At 35.7% G+C, this 26020-nt stretch overlaps 1 protein-coding gene across 5 annotated transcripts in view; it reads left to right on the forward strand.

Moving 5' to 3' along the window:
* Window positions 1-10045: 10045 nt before the first annotated feature.
* Window positions 10046-26020, forward strand: part of LOC143239787 (filamin-A-like) — a 167363-nt gene continuing 151388 nt past the window's right edge. For 2 of the 5 annotated variants that reach the window (XM_076481296.1, XM_076481301.1), the window contains exons 1-2: window positions 10147-10174; window positions 12043-12149. The gene's annotated coding sequence lies outside the window, so the exon portion shown is untranslated. Of the gene's footprint in view, window positions 10175-12042; window positions 12268-13132; window positions 13261-26020 lie in introns of those variants that run through there. The other 3 variants (XM_076481298.1, XM_076481297.1, XM_076481299.1) reach the window with 3 other exon arrangements.

Genomic DNA, 26020 nt, shown 5'->3' on the forward strand with positions numbered 1-26020 from the left:
TCAATACAAATGTATAATAATAGGTCGTAGTGAATCTCCCTCCCCACCGCAACGATAGAAAACAAAGAAGAAGCAAAACAGACCTTTCTTTAAACTGTGTTTGTATAATCAGTATTGGGTGGACCATAGCGACCTCTTGACAAAGAAACACAAACTACAAGTAACACAACAAACCTTTATTTAAGCTATGTGTGTACAATCAGTATATGGTGGAGTATGGCGACCTCTCAACAAAGGAAAACCAACTACAAGTTACACAATAGACATGTAAACAAAAGAGTTTACTTGGTACCCCATGGAAAGCCCTGATTTCAGCTCTACCAATCACATCTTGCTTCAATATTAAGCTTTCTGTATCATTTGATTCCAGCTCTACCAATTGCATCTTGTTCCAATACTGAGCTTTCTTTATCGTTTGGTTCCAGCTCTACCAATCACATCTTGTTTCAATACCGAGCTTTCTGTATCATTTGATTCCAGCTCTACCAATCACATCTTGTTCCAATACAAAGCTTTCTTTATAGTTTGGTTCCAGCTCTACCAATCACATCTTGTTCCAATACAGAGCTTTCTTTATAGTTTGATTCCAGCTCTACCAATCACATCTTGCTTCAATACCGAGCTTTCTGTATTGTTTGATTCCAGCTCCACCAATCACATCTTGTTCCAATAGTGAGCTTTCTTTATAGTTTGATTACAGCTCTACCAATTACATCTTGTTCCAATACTGAGCTTTCTTCCCTGGTAACTTAGGAACAGCTTGCGCGAATAGCCCTCGTGTATCTTTGGCAAAATTCAAAACAAACCAAACTATATCTGAAGCCTCACAGCCAATCAACGTTACTAGTTAAACTCTATATGTCATAAAATTGTTGAGAACTGTGTGTAATTCTCACACGTGAGTGTCTGAAAGAACGTTTTTGTAGCAGAAGCCCTGAATACAGCTACTGAGAACGTTATATTAAAACAACTAGAAACTACATCACATCGTTTAACTCATGTCGCATCGTGCTCTATCTGACAACCGTGCACCTTGACATTACCCCTGTAGCGTAGCTTCTATTACAAAATACACCATCGTAAGGCTAATATGTCCAAACCACACCATTCTTCCCTCTCTACTTTCCATAATTTGTATAATGTACAAGGACGACAGTTTCCCAGTGTCTATTTCAATTCTCTAATTGTACAAAAGAAACCATACATGCTGTGTCAAGTGACTTGAATTATATGACAGTTGAATTGGAAATATAACTGGAAACATTATTATAGTAAACCTAGAGCCTATTGGCATCGTTTCCAGACGGAGATCAGTTATGATTATCTTGGGTGCTGTTGCCTAGGCCAATAGGACAGTAGCGTTTTTACTGGAATTTATGTTTCTAAATTCTAAACTGTTACAAGACATCTCACTTTGCTTACTACGGCTAGGGCACGAGATGTTGCAGGTCTGTTTCTGAATGGTTCTGGTACCCCAACTTAATCAACATTTTTTTGTTTACCAATGGCATTAAATACAATAGATGTTCCCGTCTCGGAAAATATAAATCTCTGATTTGAAGACATCTTTATGACCTGAGTGTATGAATATTTTGCGTTGGCAAGGGTTGTTACAACCCCTTTCCAAAAACTGTCAATTTTTGGTGGCGCCACACTACATACATACATACCACGAACAAGGACAAAATGAAGTTCTGACACACACTGTTCCTCTTTTCCCGTGCTTTACTTAAAATAGTTTTAATGCAGTATATTAAAACCTATATTTTTTATCATATTTGAATCCTTGTTTGGTACTAAAACTAATGGAATGTGACAAGGATATTTGAAATGGTATTTTAACACGTGTTTGAAGCTATTATGAGGGTGGACAATTACAGAATAAAATAGAAAATATTACTATTCCCCAACTTTATTCAATTGGGTAAAACATTTTATCCTTCGGTTTCTGTCGAGGTCTGAAGAGTATTTTGATAACCCATTATTGAAGCAACAGTAAAAAATACTTTACAATAGTTTTCTATTGATCTTAACTGACATTTGATGCCCAAGTTGGCAAATGATAGGAATAAATTTGGTGTTATCTTCATAATTACTTGTTTTAACGTGTCCCCGGTTCATTCAATCTTGTGTAACTTAATTCCTTGTTTTGCATAATGTTTCCCTTCATAAAACCATCCGAGACCGTGTAAGCTAGCAAACTAACAAATGACAAAAGTGAGAGCACAAAATAATGTATATATAACTTATCAGTCTCTTACGTTAGCTGTGTTTTGTCCATCTCCAATATCAGATATATCAATATTAGTTTCATCTTTTCAATGTTTCTTGTCCATATCCAATATCAAATATATTAATATTAGATTAATCTTTTCAGTGTGTCATGTTGACTGTATCTTGTCCATCTCTAATATCAGTTATGTCTTCCCAATATTTACGTGACTTGTGTCTTATCCACCTACAATATCAGATACATTTTGGAACCTTCACGTGAGCAATGTTTTGTCCACCTCTTATACAAGATACATTTTGGAATCTTGAAGTAAGTTTGTTTTGTCTATCTCTCAGGTTTCTACTAACTAACCCATAATTTTAATGCAGAGGGTGAGGTACTATAATTCTTATTAATAACCTTGTAAATTATTGTCATAATTTAAGACTATAAAAGGTGCACATTGCGAAAGGAACAGTATGCCATATATATGTGTGTTTGGTGATGTAGCAACATACGTGGACCTGCTACATTTTACGTTTGTGTTGTTAAACCAAATCAAAGTTAATCCACTAAATATCTAACACTGATTTTGTTGAACTATAGGTAATCCCACACTTTCACATCTTAATCGCGTATATTAGCACGCATGCGTGTAAATCAAATAAATACATTTGGTACTTGAAATAAATAGCAAAAATATTGCAAAATAAATAAAAGCTTTATCTTACAGTTGGCACTTAAAATAAATGGTAAAAATATAACAAAATAAACAAAAGGCTTTATCTTATCTCTAAGAAAGCAGAGCTATCTGTTGGATCATTTTCTTAAAATACAAGAAAGTTGATACACTTATAAGTGATACATATTTAGAGGTATTGTAAAGCTGACAGTTACGTGTGTGCAGTCCGAATACAGTGTAAAGTTGTGTGCTGCATATAAATATTTTTGGTTAACTACGTTTTTAAGTTGATAATGAATTAATATGTCAAAATGTGGTTGTGTATTATACCTACTAATATAGCTGAGAGAAGTCCTAGTATAACCATTGGAAATCGGAAATTTATATTTGAAAGATAAAAGAACAAAATTATATGAACTTCGCACAAAAGTGACAATAACACGACTTTAATTCAAGTGGTATCACACATTTATTGGCTATACACTTGTTATTATTCGATATAAACATTGGTATACGTTTTTATACATGTCTATACACATACATCTGTTCATATGCAGTTTCATATGATAAAAATAAGTTATTACTAAAACTATCTCAATTTTTAGATTGTGTGTAGTTTATTTTATAAACTTCTCAATAGATGACGTTAGTTGTAGTTTTGGTTTTCGACAAATCATTCATTCGCATTCTGGGTGTTACTTGACGTTTTTAAGGTAATTTTCTTCACATTTTTAATTTGTCTTCAATAATGGTAACTGATGAAATATGAATCATAAAACCATGTCATGTACTTTAATTATTCATTGCACACAATTAGCTCTCAAAACAACATCAAAGACATGTTCTTCAATTACCTTCTGAGATGTACTGTTTTTGAGCTATTGTTAGTAATTGGATAACTGTATTTTAATCACTGTTGAAGGATTTCTTCAATTAAAAACATAGCTCTGGTTTCTGTGGCAACTTATAAAAGTTTCCAACCAGTATGATTTCTAGTCAGTCACCAACAGCTAGTGAGAATAATTGTTTTGTTATCAAAATGCTTACAGAATTTTCATTTCGACTGCTGTTGGTATCTAATAAAAGATATATTTGAACAGATGAAGTGAGAAATGTTCTTGGTCTTACACGATGTCCTTCAAAACAATCATGAGGTCACTATTTCTATACTTTTACAAACCACATCTTATGGTCAGCCTGTATTGGATACACAAATAAATAACTCATTTTGCAGTTGTGTGTCTCGCAACTTTAATAATCTGGCCGGGAAGTATATATAGATAAAAAGAAATCTCTGAATACGTAACTTTCTTTACTCTTATCAATTTCAAAATTTTTAACAATGTTTCAAATCTTATTATCAAAACAATGATATAATGATAAAATAAAACAAAGTGACAATTTAAAATGTCGATGTGTATAAGTTGTTTCAATCATTGTAATTCAGAGCTTATTAAAGTCTTATGGTCAATGATTTCGTTAAGTAGGTGCCTTTTAAGAGTCTTTACTGTTCTTTCATTTTCATCTGTTTGGCTCCAAATCTAGTAGCCACCTCGGTCAATAAATTCACCCAGTGAATCCACTTAAATAAAACTATTTTTCTATAACGTAGGTCAAATTTTTTGTTTAATAAAAAACATTGTAAAGTACTTTTGGGCCTGAACATTTGCAAGCATCAAGTAATTGTGGTTTTCTATTACATTTTGGTACAAAATTTAGCATAGTTTCTCGAGTTTTGACCTCATCGATAAGTAGTGTAGTTTTCTCAATTTTCAAGCGTGATGTTCCCAGACATGTTCAACAGAATTCGTGTTGGGACTTTGAAGAATCAGGAAAGAATGTTTTTTCTACATAGTGCTTTGCTGATTCTGTAATATTCTTACAGATGCCAGCGGAACAGTGTTGTGAGATGACATTGTAACTTGTAAAATTCTGACATCTCTTAATAAACAACAATCAGGCCCGGCATAGCCAGGTGGTTAAAGCACTTGACTCGTAATTTGAGGGTCACGGGTTCAAATCCCCCGTCACATCAAATATGTCCGCCCTTTCAGCCGTGGGGACGATATAATGTTAAGGTCAATCCCTCTATTCGTTGACAAAAGAGTAGCCCAAGAGTTTACGATAGGTGGTAATGACCAACTTCCTTCCCTCTAGTCTTACACTAATACAATAGGGACGGCTAGTGCAGATAGCCCTCGAGTAGCTTTGCGCGAAATTTAAAATAAACCAAATCAAAACAACAATCATTCTTTCCACTATGCCAAATCACATTCCAGACAAAGAATTTGTAGTCACCATGTATTAATGTTGACTTTAGACAATTGTTCTGCGATACATCTCCAGCTGTACTCCATTCGAAAATGCGCCTACTTGAATTACACGGTTATTAATTAGTACGACTCAGCTGGAAATAAATTATTCCTCCAAAATTGTAGAGGTCTGTAGAACATCTTGTGTGTTTACTGTACATTTGCGTGGGGGAGCAGGGATTTCAGTCGAGTCACTCACTTATTGTACTGAATGATGGCTTTCCTCCTGAGAGATGGTGGTGTCTGCGGGGTTTTGGAATGAATCTGGTGAACAAATTCTGACTGTCCACGGCTTGTGATAGTAGATAGGCTGGCGGCCATATGTTTCTGATGATATTCCATGATAATCATTGACAATAGCTTCTGTTATGCACACACCCATCGGAAAGTCTGATGTCTTTGGCAATCCATCGTTCACTTTGCCCGCAGTCAAAATGTCCAGTTATGTGACCTTACGTGGAAACTGGACTGTCACAAACACAATATATTGCGCAATGATTCTGAGGGCTTAATTCAGACGGATCAAAATTTTACCATGGGCAAAGTATCTATTTGGGTCCACACTATTATTATGGATAACTCTCATGTTAACACGGTGACCGGGCACGCTTAACACCTTAGATGTGATTACAATCTTCACTGTAATGTAATACTTACAAGACATAAGTTAACAGCTAAGACACCCAAAATATCGCCCAGTTTAAATGTCAACACTTCCAAAACGTTATTTTCGTTTCTTTTAGTAGAATTAATAAATTCGTTTCATACATTTTGTGTGTTTGTGTGTTTTTTAATTTCGCACAAAGCTTCTCGAGGGCTATCTGTGCTAGCCGTCCCTAATTTAGGAGTGTAAGACTAGAGGAAAGGCAGTTAGTCATCACCACCCACCGCCAACTCTTGAGCTACTCTTTTACCAACGAATAGTGGGATTGACCGTCACATTATAACGCCCCCACGGCTGAAAGGGCGAGCATGTTTGGCGCGATCGGGATGCGAACCCGCGACCCTCAGATTACGAGTCGCACGCCTTAACACGTTTGGCCATTCCGGGCCATTTTCATACATACCAAAGCCACTAGTTTCAAAGAGCTATAAACCTTTTGTTGAAGGTAGTGTTAAATATATTTATTATTATGTTATATTTTAGAGCTTTCTCCCCACGATGAATCAATGGTTAGTCCTATGACTTATATTCAGAGCTCATTCCACGCTGTTGGCACATTGAAGGTAACCCTTTATGCAACTTTACCTTTATACAGACAAAACGAGAACATCAGTCTACGATGTGTTTGGTAAGGCAATCAGCGGGTCGAGGGCTTGAATCCCCACCACACAAAACACGCTTGTTCTTTCAACCATGGGGCGTTATAACATGATGGTCAATCTCACTATTCGTTGATAAACGAGAAGTTCGAAAGATGGCGTGCGTGGTGGTGACTAGCTGCCTTCCCTCTAGTCTTTCACTGCTAAATTAGAGAAGCTAGCACAGACAACATTCATGTAGCTTGCGTGAAATTCGAAACAAAACTAAAACTACAGAAGTTATGAGCGCTTCAGTCCCTAAATTTAAATTTATATGCTAGAGGGAAGGCAGCTAGTTAACAGCATCTATCAGCCAGCTCTTGGCAGACTCTGATTGAACAGTGGGATTTGACCATCACTCTTATATCACATCCACAGCCTTAAAGAGCAAGGCGCAAACTGCATGACAACAAGACGCGAAACATGAACCATCTGGCTCCTGGACCGTCACGCTAATCTCTAGGCCCCGCCCCGCCCATCCTACGTAAAAGAATAGACACCGTCTAAATGTTAAGCAAGAATAGCATTTCTCTTCTGACACTGAAGACTAGTTGAATTTCCAGTGTCAAGACATTGGTTTATTACAGAGACTGCTTACAATACTAATATTCAGTGACCTTTATGACATACACACACATATATCTGTATATATTTATCAGATGTATGCTAAGTAATGGTACCAACTGAAGCAACTGCTCTAGACTTAGATACAATGCGACATAGTGTGTATATTACGAGTATGACTAAAAGTCTCCAGATAAAGAAAATTCAAATTAGACTACGAAATACAAAATAGGTAGAAAACACGTTACAGTTTCATTTTTTCCGTTGAAGAAGTTACTATGACAACCATAAAACATATAACCGAACCAAGGGACTGGCAAAAAAGTCAATTGCAGTTTCCAGCAAAGTATAGAGACAGGATGAATTTGAAACACATAAAGTGAAATCAGATTTAAAAATTAAATAAATATACTTCACATTTTATAGGATAGAGGACAGGTCCATCGCAGTCTAATAGCAAACGATTATAAAGTCGGTTTAAGGAATATCGATTTGAATTTCATTCAATAAAACTTCTGTACAAAAATAAATTTAACCAAAATATACCTAAGAATTACAAACACAGACTGTAAATGTTTATTTGTAATTGAAATGTTTTGTCATCATATCAGTATATGGATCGTAGAGAAAGGAGTCTGTGGACAGTCCTGATTTAGAATTTCCATCTTTCATAAAATGTTTGACTGTGATTTGTTTTTCTAATATATGTAGTAAAGTATATTAAAATTAGAAAATTCTCACTGCGAAACATCTGTTTCAAACTACAACAGTATATTATTATGAATACAAAGTGACGAGTGCGTCATATTAAAACGATTTTGGATTTTCCTCACATCTGGTAATGTTCTATCTCACGACTGTACATCTTTTGAGGGTGAGTTGTAAGTTTGTCACATCCACGTCACGCCATTCATCAATGCAGGATTCCAATAATCCATCTAGAGTATTAAGTATGAAAGTTTTTCAGCGCCTGTTTTTTTAAAAATCTTATCGCATAGAAATCCACAGCAAGTTTTAATAAGGAATAATTGTTCACTCCTCCAATTTTTCTAGGTGTGTGACAGTTAACCCGGAAGCATAACCTGGAGTTTTAACTTCGTGAACTCATACCCTATTTGACATCGTTTTAAAGTAGAGATACTTCCTTATTATGTTACTTATTGTCGTCTGTAGCACGTGGACAGCTTTTACAAGTGAACTCTATATTCTGGAATCTCACTGTTACAAGACACCAGACCTTACACACAATCACTTCGATATTACTTGCCACTAACCTCTTTCTATATGGTCGTGGTATCTAAAGCTAATCCATATTTCTTTGTTTTTTAAGCCTTTAAGGGATTAAACAAAAAAAACTTAATAACTCAATACGAACTTACAAAACGTGCAAATGGTCCACACATTTATTTTTATAATATTAAAATTAAAGTTCTGCTAGTGTGTAATTCAAGTTTGTAAAATTTGAAACCATAAATAAGATTGAGGTGGTTGTTTTAAAGTAAAGTCTCACTGGCCTGTTTGCTATGCCCACCGCAGGGAATCGAACACCGAATTTGAGCATTGTAAATTCATATAGTAACCGGTGTTCCACGAGGGATTCATAAATGAAAAATATGTCTCACAAGTGATAATTTAAAAACGCATTTTTAATTACCTTGTTTGAAAAGCAAAAAGTTCGGAATATTTAAGGAACATGATAAAAATAAGGCATTCAATTTAGTGTTACATAAACACTCGTTAGGGGCCCTCAGTGGCATGTCTGCTCTTACAATGCTAGAAACCGGGTTTCGATATCCGTGGTGGGCAAAGCACAGATAGCACATAATGTAACTTTGTGTTCAATTTCAAAGAAACTAACTAGATAACGTTAGGCTTAGCGGTAACTCTTAGGGTTTATAAAGCTACAAAAACGTGTTTCAGCACCGTAGTGGGCAGAGCACAGATAGTTCACTGTGTAGCTTTCTGTTTCACACAAAATATCTAATATTAGAATGTGAGTCAATGACACAGGAAGCGAAAGGCAGCCCCTCTTTTCAGGATAATACATAAAATTTAAAATAGGGCCCTAAGGAGCGTCCTGTATCCCGGCGGTAGTTGGTCTAATAAATCTTGGCCCCTTCCCCACATACACTTTTAATTTGCCTTCTACACCTTTAAGTTTAGATCTTTGGTCAGTTTTTGTTTGATTTTAGTTGTTATTTCTTTTGCCTGAAAAACCATTATAACTTAATTCGAAAACTGCTAAAAGTTTAAAAACACAAGCTTCAGGTACAATGAAGCATAGTGTATACGAAATATTGGTCGAATATGATCGAAATAAACTTTCCAAACGTTTGTTATAATGAGTAAAGACCCAAAGAAACATCTGTTTGGTTTGTTTTGTTTTGACACATGCAGAAAAATTATTATTGTATTAAATGTCTCGAAGTCACGAAACCTCGTTAATGTCAGGAGCATTTTTTATCTGTAAGTAATTGTTCAGGTTCATGGAGGTTTTGATTCTGAGTGTTTAAACGTTTTTATTCAAGAGGTAGTCATATATATATATATATATTTGTATATCTATTTGTCTACTGTTATATATTTTACGTTTCTAGTAAATATTGGATGCATAAACTAAACAATAATAAATATCGTCGGCGAGTATCCTGCTGGTTCAGCTGGTAAGTTTATGGACTTACAACGCTAAAATTAGGGACTCGATTCCCCTCGGTGGACTCAGCAGATAGCCCGATGTTGCTTTGTTCTAAGAAAACACACACGACGTCGTGCAGTGTTTTAAATCAGCGAATTACTTCTTCTAGCTAGAACAAACACAATAAAAATACTTCACATAGAATGTCAGCAATTGTCTCGTGTAAAAGATGTGAACGTATTCACGGAGCATGAGATAAAAGGTAAAAATAAAAATTACAAGACGGAACATTTAAATAAAACAACGGCAAAAAAGACGCAGTTGGAAGAACTAATGAACAGTACTGAGTTACGTCTTCACAAAGAGCAAAGCTTTGCCAGAAATAGCTTTTACTAAAACTTTGCAGAGAAGAGAGGACAAGGATTTCTTGAAGTCTTGTGTGAGGAGAGAGGTCGTGAGGGCTAAAGGTAAACCTTTCTTTGGCTGTTTATTTGCTGCTCTTGGTTTGTTTTATTTTATCTCCAGTGATAGAGTTTAAATAACCAAAAATAAACAATAATTTATAACTTTTCCACCTACTAAATTATTAGTTGTTCACGTAGTTCACGAAAGTCACTTGACCAGAGAATGGTGACAGATAACGCATTATGTAATATTTATTCAACAGTTGTTGCATAACACAATACGTTATGTCTATGCGGAATTTACTTTTATGTCTCTATTTTGACCCTACATTTCTTAAGCTGCATTAAGTGTGTTTACTTTTTTAAAAAAAATCAGATTTTATCATTATTGCTAACAGAAGTAATCGAGATCTCGAACACTTTTAGGTATCTGATTGGTGTTACTTATTTCTCGAATTGAAACATCTCTCACAAACTGTAAAAAAGAAATATGGCAAAGCTTGGAAAGAACATTTTGTGCACTTTCAAGACTTGCAGTTATATATTTTGTTATATATTTTGTTTTAACAGTTATATATTTTGTGTTTTCAATTGTAATATGTTTTGTGTTTTTAACAGTTATACATTTCATGTTTTTGACACTATTATGTTTTAACAGTTTTGTAATGTGTGGTTTTACAAATTATATATCTTATGTTTTTAACAGTTATATATTTTGTGTTTTTGACAGTATTATGATTTAACAGTTTTATATTTTATGTTTGTAACATATATTTTGTGCTTTTAACAGTTATATATTTTCTTTGTAACAGTTATACATTTCATGTTTTTGACAGTATTATGTTTTAAAAGTTTTGTAATGTGTGTTTTTAACAATTATATATTTTATGCTTTTAACAGTTATATATTTTGTGTTTTTAACAGTATTATGTTTTATCAGTTTTGTACTTTACGTTTGCAATACTTATATATTTTGTGTTTTTAACAGTTATATAACCTGTAAGACAAATGAGCAGATTAATTTCTATACATCCTATTATATAGGGCTGTGCTTTTTGGTGCCAATTAAAACATCTACAAATAATAGAAAAAACACATTAGTGAGAAATTCCTTTCTGAAAAGAATTGTTTGATCCACGTGTTCATGACGTCACAGGAAATGATTCTATTGGATAATTGTGGTTTGAAGTGCTACAAAGATCAAAATTTTAAAATAAATTTCACTTTGTAGTACTAACTTGGTTCCTTTTTGTCGCTTTGGATTTCCTGCTTGCCTTTAAATCCTAATTCTAATAAGTAACGTGTTATTCGATTTTGGAAAGAAAATGTTAACATAGAGAAGCGCTGAATATCAAGCAGAGATTATAAAAAGTTGTCACTTTTTGTTTCTCATTGTCACACTTTATTTTAGTCTCGCAAAGATAAGAATCATCGAAACAACGAAAATTCACATCAATGTGTTATTCATTTACGAAAATATTTGGTTCGTAGACGAAAAGGCTTGGCTGTTGTATGTAAGAAAGAAGGTGTAATTAAAAACATTAAATATGCAACTTGATTAAAATATGCCTCTAAATCTGCACAGACGTTTAGATATGCAACATTCGGATTACTGTTACCCGTATTTACATATGAATGATTTTATCTGAATGAAAGTTCATCTGGACTGTCGATCACCCGGACTAACAGGCTACATTCGTGATCGAAGTGGAACTGTACTGTTCTCAGCTTGCAAGTATCCAAATTTGGAACGTGGGAGGCCAGTCTAATCTCCGTTACCCCCCCCCCAAAGCTCGCTTGGCTCGTCAGTTTCTTAGTTTTGCTCTGTTCGAGAATTTGTGTTATTTTTAGCACGAGATAGATTAACCAATCGCAAAGAGGCGCGAAGTTTGCATCACTAAAACCTCATTTCTTTCATTCGTCATTTTCAGACATAATGTTAGACTTCAGTCTTCGGTACCCAAACACTTACTAACTGGTCCGAGTGGTGACGTCTATAGATAGCATCCCAGGAAACTCAATAGAAGCAGCACTCTCGGTAAGTCTGCTTGTTCGTTTCTCCTTTTCTCGGCGTTAAGTGAAATTAAAGGGTGAAGAGTGAAGGGGCCGTCCTTCGAGTCACACGTGCTGCGCTCGTGACAACGATGTTGTAACTGGTATGAAAATAATCTATTAATAGCTACAGTCATTTTATTTTTCTTAAATAGTTTAACGTTTATAATTAATAACTATAATAACTGAATATCGCGTCAGTTGTTTTTTTCATTTTATTTGAGTTTAAAAGTATAGATTCAATTATTAACGTTCAAACCCACGTATCTTATTTATCATTATTTCCATTTTAAACTTCCTACCACGTAAGCCAACAATCGTACATATGTATTTTAAACATTTGTATCACGTAAAACAACAATTGTACATTTGTTTTTAAACAATTCTATCACGCAAACCAACCGCCGCACATTTGTTTTTAAATATTTGTATCGCATAAACCAACAATCATTCACGTTTTTAAACATTTGTATCACGTAAATCAAAAATCGTGTACGTGTATTTTAAAAGCAACAGTTGTCGAACATTTTATTGAACGTGTAAGAGATTGCAGTATGGAACAGTTTTTAATGGTTTAATCCACTTCACTCTGTTTGTTTCAATGCATTTTACTATTTAGCTGTATTTGTGAAAGGTAACGCACGTTTATGGGTATTCAAGTCTGGCCACGTGGTGACAACAATGAAAGTCATTAACAGTCGAAGTTCGCCTTTCTTGATAACTGGTACTCGATGTTTCAGTTTTTGTTTGATGTCTCTTTGTTCTTAGTATCTAAAGTACCGTACTGTCACGAGAAAAGATCCAGGATTTTTGATTCATTCATGGGCATATGAATCATTTTTCTGGTGGGCGGATGCTAAATGTGTTGAGAATTTACGTTTTCTTAAGACCCTGTCATAGTTATTTTCTGAAAGTAAAGCCGTCTTAAAAGTACACTCCTCCCCAGAAACAAAAGAACTGGCAGACCTAAAAATTAACGTAATCTTTCGTAGCACCATTTTCTGTGTGTTGGCTGTGCTTTAGGTTACGTATAGGAAACTCTAAATATAATGTCAACACCCTGACTGTACGAGTTTACTGTTGAAGCGTTACCGTTGGTATGTCGTGAAATTTTATTTCTTGTTCGTTTAAGGTTTAAAACTACGGTTATGGTTCGTATGGTAACTTATAACTATAGGTATGATTCGTATGGTAACTAAAAAAACATGGGTATGATTCGTATGGTAACTTATAACTATAGGTATGATTCGTATGGTAACTTATAGCTATGGGTATGATTCGTATGGTAACTTATAACTATAGGTATGATTCGTATGGTAACTTATAGCTATGGGTATGATTCGTATGGTAACTTATAGCTATGGGTATGATTCGTATGATAACTCAACAGATCACAAGTAATAACGTTAAACGTGAATAAAAATGACCCGTGGTCAGTTATGTAGTTTATCTTAAAGCTCTCCCACCTATCGAAATATTTGGCTGATCCCACATAATTCCTGTTAGTGGAATTTATACATACAAAAAAAAAAAAAAGAATGACGTCATTGTTTCCTTGCCAACAAAATGTAGTCTGTCATGCTTTATAATCTGATGACTAACCAATCCCTTAAGTAATTTCTACAGTATTATTCCAGAAACTAGTTCGAGAAGTGTTTCTTTGATTGTTTCGGAATTTTTGCGCTATCTTCGCATAGCCGTCCCTAATATTGCTGTGATAGACTGGAAGTTGACTAGCTAAAAGCACCCTACCTTCATTTTTTGGGCTATTGTTGTTAGACAGAATAGTGGGATTTGTTCCATCACTCTTACAGCGCACCCACGGCTCAAGAGTGCGAAGTGCGTCTTTGAGGCAGCAGTCTACGAACCATGAAATTTCAGACACTGTCCGAACACTCTAACTTGTAAGCCACGCCCAACCGAATTCGAAAACCGTAGAGAAACTGCAGTATTATATTTTCCGTAGGTCGGGGTTAAACCATTCCTTATATTGCTAACCCTACTTTACGATCCGAACATGGAAATTGTAGGGGTTGACTTCACCTATCTGATGTTTAACCATTGCGAAAATCTAGAGCAAACAAAATATATCTTGAACACTATTTCTAATACGTATAAAACATTTAACTATTTTTTTCAGGATTTCTTGTGATATTTCGTTGTCCAACTCGAGGAATAATTGCACTGTCCGAAGTAGTTTAGTGGAGTCGACTTGCCTTCTGTTTTCTTCATAATGACCTAAACAGTTCCTTTTTTTTGGTATTATTTGCAGTTTACATTGGTTTATTCCAAGCTTTATTTATAGTGATTATGTAACTATGTTTTTTTTTCGTAACTCAAAATGTTAAACATTTTTCGAGTAATACGATCTTAATCACGCAAGCCAAGGTGTTAATTATCTGTAACATTTTCTTAATCGTACTGATTCTGAAACATGCCGGGCAGCCAATCACGGCTGAACTACGTAAGCGTACGAGGCGGAAGGGGCACTACCCCTAGCCTGCAATACGTACAGCCATTTGGGCAAAATTAGAAGCAGAGGATATGGTAACATGGACAGTTTTTACCTTCTTTCGGAAAAACTGGTAGCAGACATATTTGACTCAATACGTCAAGTCTTAAGCCTTCGGATTTACAACGCTAGAGTCAGGAGTTCGATTCCCCTCGGTGGATACAGTAGACAGCCAGATGTGGCTTTGCTATAAGAAAACACATATGACCTCAGTCGGGCAAACTTCGTACAGCTCCCCCTCTGAAAAAAGCAACAAAAACCTATAAGCTGATATTAAAACGCACTGTACAAGCTGATATCACGTGAAGTCGATATCACTCTATAAACAATTTTGTATCTGATATCGTATTCAGAATTATTATATGTTTAACACCATACATAGAAATGAGAATTTTTCATACCTCTGTAGTAAATATATTTTTAAACGCGCATTAACTGTATGGTTATGGTTTAGATCTATTGGTATTGTTAACCTAAGTTTTTTATCCTGTCGCTATTATGTCCTGTGTTATTAGATTCAAACTTTGCCCCAGAACATGATTTGTTAACCAAAGTTTTTATTTTAACCTTATTATGTCCTGTGTTATTAGATCGAAACATTTTTCAGAACATAATATCCTAACCTATATCTTCACCGGGGATTTATGAAATTCTGGTTGGACATTTTCTTCTTAATTTTATGTATTTAAATAGTATTTAATCGATTTCAATTTGCCTGTGTGGCAACTATCAAAGAAAAATACACATCTCTTTAGTATTTACATTGCGCGTACTGAGGCACCCACAAATAGGCTTGTAAATTTAAGCGTTACGTGTTAAGTTATATATTAATCATAATTTTTCGAATAAAGAACGCTCGTGCGCGCTGTCGTCAAAATTCTGAGCGAGAATCTGTAGCTTCAGGCCTAACGGAAAATACCAGGTATATATTAGAGTGACTAATATACTACATATGACATTATAAAATGGTAATAAAAAAGTTGTTTTTGAAATGGATCCTAATTTTACGTAGTTACTCGATTACGTTTTATTTACCATACATCATAATTCAATAATGGAACTCTTGCTTATGTGTATGACACTGTATTTTTTTTTTTACGCGCTGTGCGATGTACCCATTCCAACTTCGCGAAATTTTTATCCTGTGTGCATATGGATTTGCAATGGAGGTCACGACTTTTCTGTTTCGCTTCCGTTTCCCGTCATTGAGAACTTAATTTTTCGCCATTCGAATACTATTAATGTTGTAATTTAAATGCTCGCTAGATGGCAGTGCAGGTTATCAAGCTAGGCCTAAAACACACAAAGTTCTAGGAATGTAAAGTAATGTTTTCTTGTAAAACGAATCAGTTTTCCATTGTAGACCCTACATTTGAGTAGGACTAATTGGTATATTGAAGTTTAAAGTGATATATAAAGTAGGTTCCTAAGTTTACGAAAAATCTGTATAACGACATGGTCGTACAATAACGCAACAGGTGACAGTTGAAATACTGGAGGCCCGGCATGGCCAAGCGTGTTAAGGCGTGCGACTCGTAATCTGAGGGTCGCGAGTTCGCATCCCCGTCGCGCCAAACATGCTTGCCCTTTCAGCCGTGGGGGCGTTATAATTTGACGATCAATCCCACTATTCGTTGGTAAAAGAGTAGCCCAAGAGTTGGCGGTGGGTGGTGATGACTAGCTGCCTTTCCTCTAGTCTTACACTGCTAAATTAGGGACGGCTTGCACAGATAGCCCTCGAGTAGCTTTGTGCGAAATTTCAAAAACAAACAAATGAAATACCGGATTGTAAAACATAAGTCTTTCGTGCAGTTTCGTTTACTTCTCTGGTGAAATATATGAAGCCTTGCCGGCCTTGATGCTCAGTTTTAAAACAATAAGAGTTAAAACCAAATAAATAACGCTTTCTCACTAATTTTTACTTAGAAGTCTTATTTGTAAATGACTTTATGCAAATAACTATAGTTCATTTGCTTAATCTGATTCAGGCCATAGAATTATTGAGTGTGAAAATTGATTTTATATAAACGTCTGCACAGGAAAAGGTTTTAAAGTTATCTGAAGCGTTTGTTTAATATTTCTATGAATAAAACGTGTTGAACACCACCCACATACACATATTCCTTAGCGGGGTAGGCATCTAGGCTTAAATCCTACCCTATGCGTAAACTAATACACTGCTAGACAAAATCTTAAGGCCAATGAACACAAAGAAAAAAATATGCATTTTACATTGTTAGACTTAACCACTTATTTGAAAAGAGCTTCGAGAGATGAAAACAAGAAAAGGGAAAATAAAAAAAAACAAAGTATATGTGTGATGATTTCTGCAGGAACAACGTACAGGTGTGATGATTTCAATAGGAACAATGTATAGGTGTGATGATTTCCTTAGGAACAAAGTACTGGTGTGATTTTAGCATTTAATAGGGAAAATGTGAACACTATGAAATTAGCCTAAATACTAGCTGGTCAAAAGTTTAAGACCATACCAAAAAGAAGTCCTAAACAGGATAGGAAATGCCCAACAAGAGGTCTCAGTAGTGAGTTGCACGGCCGTCATTGCGAATAACTTCAAACATTCGCTTTGGTATGATCGATATAAGCGTTTGCAGAAGGCTGGCTGGAATGTTATTCCAAGTGATGACGATGGCTTCACGAAGATCAAATACTGTTTTGAATTGACGTCCATTTCTATAGACTACCCTTGCCATCCACCCCCAAACATTTTCAATGGGGTTTATTTCGGGCGAACACGCTAGATGGTCCAAATGAATCACGTTATTCGCTATGAAAAAGTCCTTTGTCTTGCAGGCATTGTGGATTGCAGCATTGTCCTGCTGAAAGATCCAGCCATTTCCACACAAGCGAGGGCCTTCAGTCAATAAGGATGCTCCCTCCAACATGCCAATGTAGTCAGCTGCTGTTTGACGCCTCTGTATAACCTGAAGCTCCATTGTTCCATGGAAGGAGAAAGCACCCCAGATTAAGATGGAACCTCCTCTACTGTGTCGTGTATAAAAGTCTTCGGTGGGATATCCTTATCGTGCCAGTGATGTTGGAAGCCATCTGAACCACCTAGGTTAAATTTTTCTCATCAGAGAACAAAACATTCGTCCACTTTTCTACGTCCCATGTTTGGTGCTTCTCAGCAAAGTTTAACCGAGGTGTTTCGTGGTGTGGAAGGAGACGTGGCCTTTGAAGACGTTTACGGTTTTTAAAGCCTTTTTCTCGTATATGCTGTCTTATTGTTCTGGAACTGCATTCTATGTCCGTAAGGGCCTTAATCTGGTTCGACGATAGACTGATGTCTTGCCAGACAACCCGTCGAATCCTCCTGCTCAACGCCGGCGAAACTTTCTTCGGCCGACCACTTGAAATTCTCGTTCCGTATCTCTCAGGGTTTTTAAAGAAATTTGCAACAGCAGTTTTACTACGCCCAATCTCATCAGCGATGGCACATTGAGAGAGACCTTGCTTTTGCAGCTCGACAATTCTGCCACGTTCAAACTCTGTCATCTTTTTAGCCTTTCCCATATTTTTACCCAATGTAACACAGGAGATGTCAGTGGGAGATGTTGACAACGCTAATGCTTGAACACAAATGACTAAGTTTCGTTACGTGTTTACTGATTAACGCTTCGTTTCAGTATAGTCTTAAACTTTTGACCAGCTAGTATTTAGGATAATTTCATAGTTTACATTTTCCCTATTAAATGCTATTACAATTTTTATTTTTATTTTCCCTTTTCTTATTTTCATCTTTCGAAGCTCTACTCAAATAAGTGGTTGAGTCTAATAACGCAAAATGCATATTTTTATTTATGTTTATTGGCCTTAAGATTTTGGCTAGCAGTGTATAATGTTTATCGTATAGTAACCGGCCCGATGAGCTCTCGTATTAAGCGAAAGGCAACTTAAGTACTCGAAACGGCAGATAATGTATAGTTGGCATATTATAAGATGCCCTTTCTTTCCCACATGTGTTCTTAAAAGTTATATGTTCCTGTAAATTTGTGTCACACACTTTATGGAGCATTATAAGGCAATAACTTATTCTGTCTAGTTATTTTAAAAACAAATGGATTTGGTGTGGCTCAGTGACTAATGTGTTGGTGCATTATAAGTTCATACTATTTGTTTGTTTCTTTTGGAATTTCTTACAAAGCTACTCGAGGGCTATCTGTGCTAGCCGTCCCTAATTTAGCAGTGTAAGACGAGAGGGAAGGCAGCTAGTCATCACCACCCACCGCCAACTCTTGGACTACTCATTTACCAACGAATAGTGGGATTGACCGTACATTATAACACCCCCACGGCTGAAAGGGCGAGCATATTTGGCGCGACGGGGATGCGAACCCGCGACCCTCAGATTACGAGTCGTACGCCTTAACACGCTTAGCCATTGCGGGGACTCATACTATTTGATTAAAGTAGCCAAACACATGGTGGTGAGTGCTGTTCACTAGTTACCTATCAACTCAGAATTAAGAACAGCTATGAGCAGATAACCCTTGTGTGGTAGATTTGCGCGAGTATCAGAAATAAATAGAATTAAACCCCTAATCATTTTCTGTACAAGATATACTATCAAAGTTTTATTTAGTCCTACTCTATATCTTAACTTTGTGATGTCCGCGTTTTCTGTATGATAACCATATACTGTTCATATAGTTACTAACTGCTATAGCACTATATTATCCTAGTCGTTAAAGGATTCAACTCGTAGTCTGAGGGCCACAGGTTCAAATCCCTGTCATCGAATTTGCTAGGCCACAAGAGTATTATAATGTTACGGTAAAAAAGTGGTATTGATTGGTTGTATATCGTCAGTCAATCACTTGTAAATCCGGACGGATGCGCAGATAGCTCTGTGCCAAATTCAAAACAAGTTAAACTAGCTTCTGACATTATTGACTGCAATCCAAATAATACGCTTAAACAAGAAATAGATGAAGTTATTTAATCAAAATACGTCTTCAAATGTGGTGAGGTTAGAGAATGTAAAGCAGGTCACACCAGTCTGTTTGTGATATCAGTGGGAAGCAAGACTGATGTTTCACTGGTTGTGACGTAAGGTTTTTATAGGGTTTATTTGATATTAGCTTTAAGTTTGTTTCTTTGCAGTTAGAACGTGTTTAGTGTTGTTAGTAACATTCACGCAGCTCTGTTTTTATGTTGTTCTTCAGTTGTATCAGAGTTAAAGACACATTATGCTTGTGTTCACAACAATAACAGCTTTTAGCCCTTCCTTCACCGTGTCCGACACATCCTCTATTTATAACAATGAAAAATCACTGGAAGACTCATAACATGGGAGTGGTAGTTATGTCACTTGCACGAGCTCTTACTTGGCATTGGTTCTACCATGGGCACTGCCCCAGTGAAATATTTGCCACATGCAAAATTTGTTGATCCGGGACTTTCACAGCTGCACATAAAAAATTTCTCAGGTACAGTCAATTCGTTTTAACTGTATATGTATAACATTTAAATATATATGACTCGTTGAATTTATGACCTAGCATATTATGTTTGTTTTGAATTTCGTGCAAAACTACTCGAGGGCTATTTTAGGAGTGAAAGACTAGAGGAAAGGCTACTAGTCATCACCACCTATCGCCAACTCTTGGGTTACTCTTTTATCAACAAATAGTTGGATTGACCATCACATATAACGCTCACACGGATAAAAGGATGAGCATGTTTGGTGGGACGGGTCTTCGAATCCGCGACCATGAAATTTCAAGCCTATCACACTAATCATCTGGCTGATCAGAGTGTGAGTTGAGGAGACAAAAAACGTTTGGTCAACTCATATTCTTCAAACACGGTTGTCCAGAAGTTCTTGTTTAATGATATTGTTACAATGGAAGGGCAGTTGACTTTTTTGGATGTTTCAGTAACACTGGGAAGCTGTGAAGAATTTTAAGACAACTCCCAGTCTGACTACAGTTGATGAGCACTTTCTTTGAAGTTCTAATTCTGTCAGAAGCCATGATGTCAGAGGGCCTGTGGTATTACTTTTCCCTAGTGCAACATCATGTGGTTTTTCTGTTCTGTAGAAGAGACACAAATCACCCATCTGTAACCAAGCTGTCCCTGTTGAACCTACTTATGAGACGCCACCAACTTTAAAAAGAAAAAGCAGACAAAACATTCACTACATTATTTCTTGTAATACTTGTCTTCTGTAAAATGACGCGTGTAGTTATTTACTAGCACAGCATCAGACTGAAACAACTCATAATTTCAATAATTTCCGAAGAGATCACAAAAACCCACCCAAAGAAAGGGATAATTTATGCTCTCTGCTTAACTACGGCGATTACAAAATGTTGTGTAGCTATAGTCTGTTAATGTAACTTGTAGAAGTAACAACACCTCTGTTTTCATGTATGTTTATTTGTGGACGTGAACGATGTTTGTTTGTTTTATAATTTCGCGTAAAGCTACACAAGGGTTATTTGCGCTAGCGATCCCTAATTTAGCAGTGTAAGACAAGAGGGAAGACAGCTAGTCATCACCACTCACCGCCAACTCTGGTGCTGCTCTTTTACTAACGAACAGTGGGATTGACCTTCACGTAATAACGCCCCACGGCTGAAAAGGTGAGCACGTTTAGTTGGTTGAGGATTCGAACTAGTGACCCTCAGATTACGAGTCGAGCGCTTTAATCACATGGCCTGGACGTAAACGACTTAATTTAGTGTTGTCGTAGTTGTTTTCCCACACTGGTAGTTTTCAAATTAAATAATGAAACTAAGGAGCCATGAATATTTACAATAGCTGTCATCATTTAATTTATATCAGCCCTGTCCATCTGTTTCGAAAATTCCAAAGTTAGATCTAATAACGTTTTTCTATTCATGCCACTTGGTTTTAACAAAAAAATGTCAGTATATTTAAGTATACTTAGAGCAATCAAGAAATCGATATGTGGGTTAATGTGGAAGAGAATTAGGTAACGAACTCGCAACGTAAAAGACTGTTAAACCAACAATTGAAATAGGAAGTGGATTTTACGTCACAAATAAATTAAAATTTATTAAACTATTTTTATTGAAAATAAAGTTTAGCTGTATTATTATTTAAAAATTTTGTCGGAATAATTTGTAAAGATTTATTATTTGAGCTCATTTCAGCTCTGAGAAATTTCAAGTGTGCACTGTTGTAGAGTAACATTTTATTTATTTACTAGCGAAAGTACCCAGCTTTGCTTAGGTTAATATATTTTAGATGATTATGTCAGTGTATATGTGTAAGTGTATATTTTAGCCTAGAATATCAGTAACTAATATTATTATTCTAAACATTTGCATTTCCCAAAAACATAAAAACCTTTCTTTTTTATGTGGGATTTTGCTAGCTTGCCTCATTAAAAAGATATTCATACGCAAGCGCGTGAATAAGATAAGTAATTTTGCTTAGATGCACACCCTCAGGGTCTACTTAGTATAGGTGCAAAATTTCAGGTTTCTAAGTTTTTTTCCTCTTGAAGGTATGGATTTTGTTTGTTTGTTTTTGAATTTCGCACAAAGCTATTCGAGAGCTATCTGTGCTACCCGTCCCTAATTTAGCAGTGTAAGACTAGAGGGAAGGCAGCTAGTCATCACCACCCACCGCCAACTCTTGGGCTACTCTTTTACCAACGAATAGTGGAATTGACCGTCACATTATAACGCCCCCACGGCTGAAAGGGCGAGCATGTTTAGCGCGACCGGGATGCGAACCCGCGACCCTCAGATTACGAGTCGCACGCCTTAACACGCTTGGCCATGCCGGGCCGAAGATATGGAGGTCACACACACACAGATACACAAACCTATATACACACGCCCTTTTATTAATATAGAATAATTTTTGAAAAGTTTTTGTAATGTTATGTTGTTGTTTTGAGTATAAAAAATAGTTATTAATGGATGTAATAGCTGTATGTTCTAATTTAGCGTGCCATATTTCAATGTATAATATGAATGATGTTGCAAAACTTGTTGAGTAATTTGGAATAAAATAATTGTTGTAACAGTGGCCTTTATAAACTATTTATAATAAGCTTATCTACACTTTGAAATTAGATGATATGTCTGAAATTTAGTCTTTTCGAATTACTGTTTTTGTGTTTAAATATTAGTGTTCGCCAACTTACGAGATAAATTTAGATCCACATGTTTTCTTAACCTAGTCAGGGTGAGAGTGGGCGTTCTGTAATGTCAGCGTAGGATTATTAGGCCTGCTGTATTATCTGTAGTTTACAGTAACTTAAAGGAATCAAAGTATTTTCTGTTAGTGCTTATAGTTTAGCAAGTAACTAGTTGTAAAATACACTAATTATGTAACAATCTCCAATATTGTAAAATAATGAGTTGTTTTATTTACTTTATCTTAAAAGACTGTTTCTTGCACTGAATTACTCGTTGACGGAATTTTGCTGGTGTAACAGCAAACAGACTTGTGCAGTTTTGTGGTCACGTGGTCAAGCTAATGGGAAATGGATGAATGACGCAAACATTCAAACCAAAAATATTATCAGCTCTCAACTGTTTTTAAAGACATTAGTTTGTTTGTAAGTAACATTAATAAAGTATTTTCGAATACCAATATATTTTGGTAGTTTGAACTTAGATAACTATAGAGTCCAGTGCCATGAACTATTAATACAATAGTGGTTCATAATAGGGATCGCAAGGAATTACGTAAAACTTGGTTTTTAGCGTTATAAAACTTCATGTTTTCTGAGCCATTACAAGAGCCATGAAATTCTTGCAGATGACCACAAGAAGCATTTGCTGATATCCAGTCTTTAGTTAATTCATTAATAAGGAGATTCAAGCTGCTAAAAACTGTAGTGCAATATATTGAGGGACGACTTTCAAGAACAAACTGAATGGAAAGGAGATACACTACTTTAAAAGGTCTGACTAAAACAGACATAATGAACGACTTGCAAAATCAGGTAGTTTATTTAACTATTAAAAATATCATTTGTTTCAGATGGTACTTAAACACCTTGAGTATAGACAAGGTTTGGATAGTACGACTACATTCCTTAAGTTGCACCAATATATGTACAAAACATGTAAAAGGTGTAAAAGCAACTTCATATACCATCAGTGTACCATTATCACTTACAAGTTTAAATATTACCTCCAGATTCCTCCCACAATAACTTTACTGCTCGCATCCTTTGTCATCAAAAACTAAAATGCTCCCCTTTATAAATATGTACTCCAGCAGTTACAATCGTGACTGTTACTGGGACTTAGTCAATTCACCCAGTGCGTCAAAATTGAAACTAGCTGCTCCAAATATCATATCATTGCCTCCAGTTTAGCCACTCTAGTTTCTACATCAATGTCTCTAACGTCGATGCTCCTATCACTAAACCAGTGTCTCCCAATTAGATACTCCAGTAACTACACTGGTGTCTCCAAAGTAACTGTTCCAGTTACTACACCTTTACGTCAAAGTAGCTACTCCAATTATTACATCAATGTCTCAAAAGTAGATAATTCAATAACTACATCAATGTCTTCAAAGTAGCATTCGTTTTTCTCGTGATTTAACTGTTCTTTTTAATTCTAACCAATCGCTATTAAAGCATTATTCTTTAGCAACTGTGCAAGTAACTGTCAAACTGTCGATTATAAATGAACTCAGTTAAAAGTGAGAAATGATTTTTTATTTTTAGTTTAATTTTAAGAATATATGTCAGCAACAATCTAATGTTTTTAATATTATCGTCTTCTTTAGAACACGTTGTATAAAAGCTTATGCATGAGGTTTTCTCTTTCAAATTACTAAAAACACATTACAACTTTTTTACACACAAGTCAACTATGAACACCTATAATTTATGATCCATCTAAACTCCAGACAATTTCCATAAATGTACACCCAATTAAGTCCTCTAACACCATCCAAGAGTATATAAGATATATAATAAATTCTATACTCAACCTGAAGTCTATAAAACCTTATACCCAAACATGTTCTTCACACCAATCAAATTCTATGGTTAATCCAAAGACCATATATACCTCATAACCTAACGCTCAGACATGTCCTCGAATACCAACCAAGAGTATCAAAAATGCATATAAACTTCATAACCGTAAGCACAAACATGCCCTCTAACACTGGCCAATAACATGTAAAACCTTTAATCAACTTAAAGTGTATAAAAAAAAAAAGACCCATAAACTTACAACGTGATCAACAGCAACCAAGAACACCTACAATCCATCGTATACTTGAAGTCCATAAAAATTCATAAACCTTGCGTCCAAACCTGTCTTTTAACACCAACCAAGAATACCTAAAAACTTATTGTTAACCTAAAGTTCATATAAACCGTATAACCCTGCGCCCAAATATGTTTTCTAACATCAAACGGAACATTAAAAAAATATTGTGAAACGGTAACACTTAATCAAACTCTTAAATTTTGCTACAAACATCTAGTTGTAGTATAAAGATCCATATTTTGTTTTCACTCACGTGGGCAGTCCCTTATCAGACACATCATCTTCACTGTTCATACACAATATTCATCAAAACATAAGTTTCTGTTTCATTTCGCTAGGTAAATGATGTTTTCGCTTCGGTACGAAAAAAAATACAAACAAACTCTTCGGGCCGGCATGACCAGATGGTTGACGCGTTCGATTCGTAATCTAAGGGTCACGGGTTCGAATTCCGTACAACCAAACATGCTCGCCCTTTCAGCTGTAGGAGCGTTATAATGTTCAGTCAATCCCACTATTCGTTGGTAAAAGAGTAGCCCAAGAGTTGGCATTGGGTGGTGATGACTAGCTGCTTTCCCTCTAGTCTTACACTGCAAAATTAGGGACGGCTGGCGCAGACGGCCTTCGTGTAGCTTTGCGCAAAATTCAAAACAAACATAACAAACAATTCGTGAAGACGAGAAACCTACTTGAAGTAAAAATGTATTATCATGACTGCTGGTATGGGTATTAGCACTTTAATTACAATAAAGACAGAACAATGTTTCGACCTTCTTATAACTTTCTTTGTTAACCTGAAGATGACCTAAGAAGGTCGAAACGTTTTTCTGTGCTTTATTTTAATTAAAGTGCTAATACCCATACTATCCGTCTTGACGAACAAACACTATCCTCACAAAAGTTCCCCGTCGCACCAAACATGCTCGCCCTTTCAGCTGTGGGGGCATTATAATGTAACGGTCAATCCCACTATTCGTTGAGATCCATACTGGTCCTTCAGACTTTTTAAATAAATTTTATATGCTACTTAAGTATCACATTGTCCATAATATTATTGGATACGAAGTTTCAAATAACATATTAATCACGCATTTATTT

Source organism: Tachypleus tridentatus, chromosome 13 (assembly GCF_004210375.1).
Source record: "Tachypleus tridentatus isolate NWPU-2018 chromosome 13, ASM421037v1, whole genome shotgun sequence".
Taxonomy (NCBI): Eukaryota; Metazoa; Arthropoda; class Merostomata; order Xiphosura; family Limulidae; genus Tachypleus; species Tachypleus tridentatus.